Here is a 7,500-nt window from a genome sequence, read left to right on the forward strand (position 1 = left end):
GCACACACACACACAGACACTAACCTGACCTCTCTGGCCTGAAACAGCATCATAGGAAGTTGAGGGCTTTCTTCACAGATTACTACTAAGAGGCAAAAGCCCTTCTCAGAGCACCGAAAGTGCTCAACTCCTTCAGCTGAAATGGCCTCGGTGTCAAGACATCATGCTGCCAGTTTAGAGTACTACTACAATGATAGGGCCTGGCATGCAATACAGGCAATACTGTATGTTGGCAGACCCAGTTTACCCAGGCAAAGTTTATTCTGATACAGCAAACCTGTATGACAACTGGGGTTTGAGCGCGGTATGCAAAGCCAGGTGTGTGTGTGTGTGTGTGTGTGTGTGTGTGTGTGTGTGTGTGTGTGTGTGTGTGTGTGTGTGTGTGTGTGTGTGTGTGTGTGTGTGTGTGTGTGTGTGTGTGTGTGTGTGTGTGTGTGTGTGTGTGTGTGTGTGTGTGTGTGTGAGTGTGTGTGTGTGTGTGTGTGTGTGTGTGTGTGTGTGTGCGCGCGTGCGTGTTTTTTTTTTTGTAAGATATGAATTTCTCCCGTCTATAACCTGTGACGGTGTGTGTGTGTGTGTGCGTGTGTGCGTGGGTGAGATCCGTCGGGGCTTGCCAACCTGCCCGATCGCACGGTAAAGTCAGATTCCACAGCCTGCTCTCTTGGCAAAGCTCTCTGCATTCACTCACTAACTCACTCACTCACTCACATGCGGATTGTCTCCTGACACCTCCCTCTTGCTTTCCTTTCCCCTAAAGATAAAGATAAACTCTGCTCACTGCTTTGAGGTGTGGATAATGAGTCACTAGGCCTTTGCTTTGCGCCATACTTACGGTACATATTTACAATGTATGGACCGGATTCCAAGGTTTCAGCTTCAGTATTTCTTCTCACGCAAAGAGTAGGTGCAAAGAGAACACACTGGACAGGTTGCTTTTTTTACTGTATTGGAGCAAGGTTGTTGCATTGTGGTGGGTGGATATTTCTCATGTGACAGTACTCAGTGTGTGTGTGCGTGCTTGCGTGTGTGGGCGCGTGCATGTGTGCACATGTGCGTGCACTGCATACTATTCCTATAGGGCCGATGAACTTCCAGTCACCTGCCCGCCACACACAGCGTATTGAAAGAAGAGCCTTCACACATCAAGATATCAACTCAGCCTTTGCACACCACACCACACCACACCTCCACACTGCACTGCACTGCAACTCCATGCCTAGTCTGCTCCAAACTCCAATGCATGCTGCCTGGAGGGCTGGACTGGGGGAGAAAGAGAAATACTAGGGCCCGGGCACTTTTGGCTGAAAGGGCCCCCTCATAATTAACGTTGCAGAACTGACTCAGACACCGGTGGGCCCTGCACCCTTGGGGGCTCCTATTTTCAGAAATGTAAAAAAAATGTTTAAAAAATGTACATTTGCATTTACATTTTTACTGAAAATAGAGGCCCACGAGGGTGCGGGGCCCACCAGGAAATGCCTGCTATGCCAGATAACCAGTCCAAACTCCGCTGCATGCGTCTCTTGTTATGAATTCCCTGGCTAATGGGCCGTGTCTCCACCGAGGGGACGTAAGTGTAAACACACTGCGGTTTCGTTCGAAAGTCGAAAGTGAGTCTAGCCTCGCCTCGCCTCGCCCTGCCCTGTCACACTGCACACAAGCTGCCCGTGACCTTGCTGTGTGTGTGTGTGTGTGTGTGTGTGTGTGTGTGTGTGTGTGTGTGTGTGTGTGTGTGTGTGTGTGTGTGTGTGTGTGTGTGTGTGTGTGTGTGTGTGTGTGGGTGGGTGGATGCGTGTGCCTGTGTGTGTGTGTGTGTGTGTTCCTGCGTGCATGCTTGCGTGCATGCATGTGTGTGTGTGTGTTTGTATGTGTGTGTGTGTGGGTGTGTGTGTGTGTGTGTGTTCAGCAACGGCGCCCAGCCCATCTCTGTCTCTCTTATCTAGGCCTTCAATCATGTGTCTGACTCACGTGCCCTTCCTCCTCCACCCTCCCCTTCACCTCTCTCTCTCCTCCATCTCTCTCTCTCCCTCCACCCCCCTCTCTCCCCCTCCCTCCGTCCCCCCGAAGGTCACAAAAACCGCAGGCCTGACGCGAACTTTGAGCAGAGAGACAGGGAATCAGAGGATTAAGAACCAGGGCATATACTAAGAAGCTGGTTCAGGAGTAAACCAGGTTAAGTTAAGAGGTAAATCATCTAATAGAAGAGTCTCATTTGAGGAATCCAGTCTCTTCTATTAGATGATTTACCTCTTAACTTAACCTGGTTTACTCCTGAACCAGCTTCTTAGCATACCCCTCTGGTGTTGTCTCCGGACTGCTGAAAAGTCACACGGGAAGAACTAAGAGACTCGAGTCGATATCATAAATGGCAGCTGGCGAGGCAGAAGCGCCCCAGAGGCCAGAAGTGAGGCTGCCACTATCCTACACCAGACTAGACCAGACCACACACAGTTGGAGAATATTAAACCATAAATCTCATTGCTTGAAAGTGAGCCAGCTAGCGCAGCTCAAGAGAGGCAGAGCAGCAACAGCAGCAGAACAGTGACAGGCTTGCCTGCCTTGCAGTGGCAACAGTGATACTGCAGGTTTCAGACGAATAACTGCATCTCTCTGCCACCCCTGGAAAGGCAAGAAAAAGCCGTCATGGCCTGGTATCGTCTGTTTGCCAGGGTTCAGTTGCCCAGCCGCCGGAGCCGGGCAGGGCAGGGCAGGGCAGGCTAATGGATGGGCCCCAGTTATTATCCCCGTGGCAACATGGGGTTCTGAGCCCTTTGGATTTTAGACGCCCTCTCACTCACTTTCTTCCACTTCCACTCTCGTGCTCTCCCTTTCAATCTCTCGCCCACATTTGGCTGTCTATCTCTTTCACTCACTCCCTCTCTCTCTCTCTCTCTCTCTCTCTCTCTCTCTCTCTCTCTCTCTCTCTCTCTCTCTCTCTCTCTCTCTTTCTTTCTCTCTCTCCCATATTGGCTATGCTACCCTCTGCCACTCCCTATAGCGGCCACAAATCTGCCTCCGCCTCTGCTGCAGGAGTAGAGCGTAGAGAAGCCTCGTCCTGATTAGTGGCTTTCCTCTCATCTCCTCATCCACTTCTTCCCTTCTTCACTTCTTTCATCTTGCTCTTCTTCTTCGATGGCTTCTCCTTTTTTCCCTTCTTTGATTGCTTCTTTTTCTTCTTCTTCTTCTTCTTCTTCTTCTTCTTCTTCTTCTTCTTCTTCTTCTTCTTCTTCTTCTTCTTCTTCCTCTTCAACTACTTCCTCCCCCTCTACTCTGTTCCTTCTTCTTGCCCTGCCACTACCATGCCTCCTCTTCTTTACCCGCTTTTTTCATTCAGTTTGAAATCATCCGTCTTCTGGATCACTTCACCCTTTCCTATCGCTCTCTCTATACTCTACAGCAGTGGTTGGTTCTCAACCTTTTTTGAACAAAGGCCCCCTTGGCCACACCACAAGCTTCTCAACGCCCCCTTTTCTTCATCATACGCGTGACAACGCCCTCCTTGGTATTAAAAACAATAATAGACTAATGACCCCCAATGGTAACTAAGCATGCCCCCTTTTCTGCTATATCCTTGCCAACGCCCCCCTAGGCCTCCCCAACAACCCCTGGGGGACTGTAGAGCCCCCGTTAAGAAAGACTACTCTACTCTACAGCATCCCTGCTCATCCCCATCCCTCCATCCCCATCCCCATCCCCATCCCTATCACCATCCCCATCCCCATCCCCATCTTCCATCCCCAGCCTCATCCCCATCCCCATCCCCATCCCCATCCCCTTCCCCATCCCTGCTCATCCCCATCCCCATCCCCATCCCCATCCCCATCCCCATCCCCATCCCCATCCCTATCGCCTCTTTTGTGTGCGGACTGGAGCGCCGACCCTGGAGGCTGAATGAGCCCCAGTGAAGAGGGCCAGACAGAGGGCCTGATTGATAAGGCCCCAGATAGCCCTCTACTATATAGCTTTATAAAGACCGCCTGGCTCCTCTGCTCCCCTGCTCCCCTCTAAACAAGATAGAGCTCATCTTTGTGTGTGTGTCTTCATTAAAGGCCAGTGAATCGACTCCTTGTCTGTCTGTTATAGGGAGGAGAGAGAGAGATAGAGAGAGAGAGAGAGAGAGAGAGAGAGAGAGAGAGAGAGAGAGAGAGAGAGAAAAGAGTGCTTGCTTTTTACTGGTTACAGGGGGTTAGGGGTCGTAATGAAGGGGACAAAAAGATAGCTAATAGGGACATTGAGTTTGTGTGTGTGTGTGTGTGTGTGTGTGTGTGTGTGTGTGTGTGTGTGTGTGTGTGTGTGTGTGTGTGTGTGTGCGCGTGTGCGCATGTGTGTGTGTGTGTGTGTGCGTGCATGCGTGTGTGAGTGTTGGACGGACCAGGAAGCATCAGTACTCGTGTCTGTGGGCACGGTCTATAAAGCAGATGCCACCTGGCAGCTGGGGCTTTGTGTGTGTGTGTGTGTGTGTGTGTGTGTGTGTGTGTGTGTGTGTGTGTGTGTGAGTGTGTGTGTGTGTGTGTGTGTGTGTGTGTGTGTGTGTGTGTGTGTGTGTGTGTGTGTGTGTGTGTGTGTGTGTGTGTGATGGACATATATCCTCCTGTGGGCGCGATGCCATTCATACAAGGAGATGAATGACTCCCTCTATCACACACACTTGACATTGTATGTGTGTGTGTGTGCGTGTGTGTGTGCATGCGTGCGTGCGTGTGTGTGTGTGTGTGTGTGTGTGTGTGTTTCTGTTGTGTGTGTGTGTGTGTGTGTGTGTGTGTGTGTGTGTGTGTGTGTGTGTGTGTGTGTGTGTGTGTGTGTGTGTGTGTGTGTGTCTGTGTGTGTCTGTGTCTGTGTATGTGTATGTGTGTGTGTGTGTGCGTGCGTGTGTGTGTGTGTGTGTGCGCGCGTGTGAAAGAAAGTGATTTTAAATCAGTGTGTTTGTATGAGCATCCTTATCCATAGCCTCCTCTGCTGTGAAAGTACGCCCTGATTGGTTTGCGTTACAGGAAGTATGAGTGCAGATTCAATCAGTGCATCTGTTTTAGAAGCCATCCTTATCTCTATCCTTCTTTACCTCCTTAGCTGTGTGTGTGTGTGCATGTGTGTGTGTTTGCACGTGCGTGCGTGCGCGCGTGCGTGCGTGCGTGTGTGAGTGTGTGTACGTGTGTGTGCGTGTGTGTGCGTGTGTGTGTGTGTGTGTGTGTGTGTGTGTGTGTGTGTGTGTGGGTGGGTGTGTGGGTGGGTGTGCGTGCATGTGTGGGTGGGTGTTTGTGTGTGTACACTGCTGTGCAGGTGTCAGCATTGAGTCCCTCAGATGCTCCAGGGAGATGAATGGCGTCTCTCAGCCATCTCTGGAACGTTCTTCTGTGTCAGTGGTGTTCTAGAACGGAAGCCTGCGTCGCAGTGGTGTTCTAGAACGGAAGCCTGTGTGTGTGTGTGTGTGTGTGTGTGTGTGTGTGTGTGTGTGTGTGTGTGTGTGTGTGTGTGTGTGTGTGTGTGTGTGTGTGTGTGTGTGTGTGTGTGTGTGTGACACAGGGGCTTTTCTGTTCGCCTCACACCCCATTCAAGTCACAGCTGACTGTGAGAGAACATCAGTCACTCCGAGGAGCCAAACGCCTCCAATGATGGAGTTGAGGTGGGGAGTGAGCGAGAGGCTCATGGAAAAACAATCGTCCATCCATGGGGACCCAGGTAGGGGTGTAAATAGTAATCGATATGTATCGATGCATCGATCATATGGCAGATGATTTAATCGTATCGCAGTGCAGGGCATTCTTAAGTAACGAAAATAATCGAATCGCTGGTTCATGCCCAATACCGCAGAGCCCTACCCGTTTGACCCACAGCCAAGGCCCTCTGATCAGCTGTTCTGTGTCTCCTCATACTCACCACAATAGAGGCAAAACAGCTAGAGAATGCTCTTTAAAAATTAAAAGCCTGCACATTTCTCAGACTCCACTCCACGGCCATTTCTCATTGTTGTGAGTTGACAACAGTACTCAGTGCATGCCGGAGTGCCTCTCCGCATGCCGGAGGTATATATACCGTACAACAGGAGGCGCATAGCTGCAATAGCTGGCATAGCTTTCCCCCCTCCTCACCATGGTAAAAAACAGTAACTTACTGCATAGCTGTGTAATTTGTACACTAGTGTTGTGTTGACGCGTTGTCAGGTGGAACGAAGGGCCCACACCTCACATGGTTGCCATGGCAGACACATGAGGCAGGGTCTTTATCTCCATCACAACATGCTGTTGTCAAATACTCATGAACGGCCATCCGGGTACTTTGCTCTTAAATGTGCGTTACGCCCCTTTATGGGTGAAAACAAACCGAATGTCTCTTACACACAACATCTGCAACAGCAGGCAACACAGCACGTTTCCGGCATGTTGCGCGTGAACAACACTAGTCTACAGGTCCGTATCTTTCATTTATTAAACCCCAACATCACCAATTGACTTGCATGGGTTGTTTCCCCCCACAAATGGGCGTAACGCACATGGAAAACGTCACGCCGTTCATGAGTATACTCTGTTTCTCTTCCCTCTTCCTGTTTCTCTTCCCTCTTCCTGTTTCTCTTCCCTCGTCGAAAAACTCAAAACGTACAGTACGTACAGGTAGTTGTCAACAGTGAAAGCGTGAAAGCCCACCTGGGAAACTCCAACTCCCAATTGTCATTGTGACCCAGCACACCACAGCACACAAGTAACCAACAGTAACAGTTAGGCAATGTTATCTGTCTGTTATCTCTGGCCATCCCGCCCAATATCCATCTATGATTTTTCTATGCAGTAAGAGTAACTGACAGTATTCCGGACTTCTTTGGAGCAGGAGCTTTTGTTGAGGATTCCAGAGTTACAAGGGGGGTGCCATGTTAAGTGGAGGCCTTGGGCAACTTAGGAAAAGGAGGTTGGGACCAGGATTGCAAAGACCTAGCCAGAGTTTTTCCACATGTACCCCAGAGATCAAGTTGTAGTGTTTGGCATAGCGGTTTACGCAACTTTAAATCCCAGAGATCTAGTGTAGAGTTTTAAGGTGAAAACCCCTTGGATCATCTATCCGACTTCTGGCTGAAGCCTGGCAGCAGTTTAAATCCTGTGTTTATCACTGCAGTGTAGTGTAGTGTAGTGCTTCAAGGCATAAAGGGCCTTCGCTGGAGAGGGGATTTAGGATTCAGCACTTCTTTTGTTGACGCGTTTCTGGTTCATGCAGAGTTTGTGTCTGTGTGTGTGTGCCAGTGCGTGTGTGTGTGTGTGAGTGTGTGTGTGAGAGAGAGAGATGTGTGTGTGTATGTGTGTGCTGCTTGCATCCGTGCATGACGTGTGTGTGTGTCTCTGTTCATATTTGTGTGGCCTCAACATTTCAACAGAGTGCTGTTCCGCACACTAGGAAGTGTAGTGTAGTGTAGTGTAGTGGCCTGCAGTAAGTGTTGCCAGATTGGGCGGTTTCCCACCCAATTGGGCTGCTTAGGATGACCGTCTGCGGGTAAAAAGAGCAAAAAAGATTGCAGAT

The 7,500-nt window shown here is 50.0% G+C and overlaps 1 protein-coding gene across 1 annotated transcript in view; it reads left to right on the forward strand.

Moving 5' to 3' along the window:
* traf4a (tnf receptor-associated factor 4a) overlaps positions 1-7,500 on the forward strand; it is a 95,040-nt gene that overhangs the window by 7,596 nt on the left and 79,944 nt on the right. The window lies entirely within an intron of this gene.

This window comes from Engraulis encrasicolus, chromosome 8 (genome assembly GCF_034702125.1).
Source record: "Engraulis encrasicolus isolate BLACKSEA-1 chromosome 8, IST_EnEncr_1.0, whole genome shotgun sequence".
NCBI lineage: Eukaryota > Metazoa > Chordata > Actinopteri > Clupeiformes > Engraulidae > Engraulis > Engraulis encrasicolus.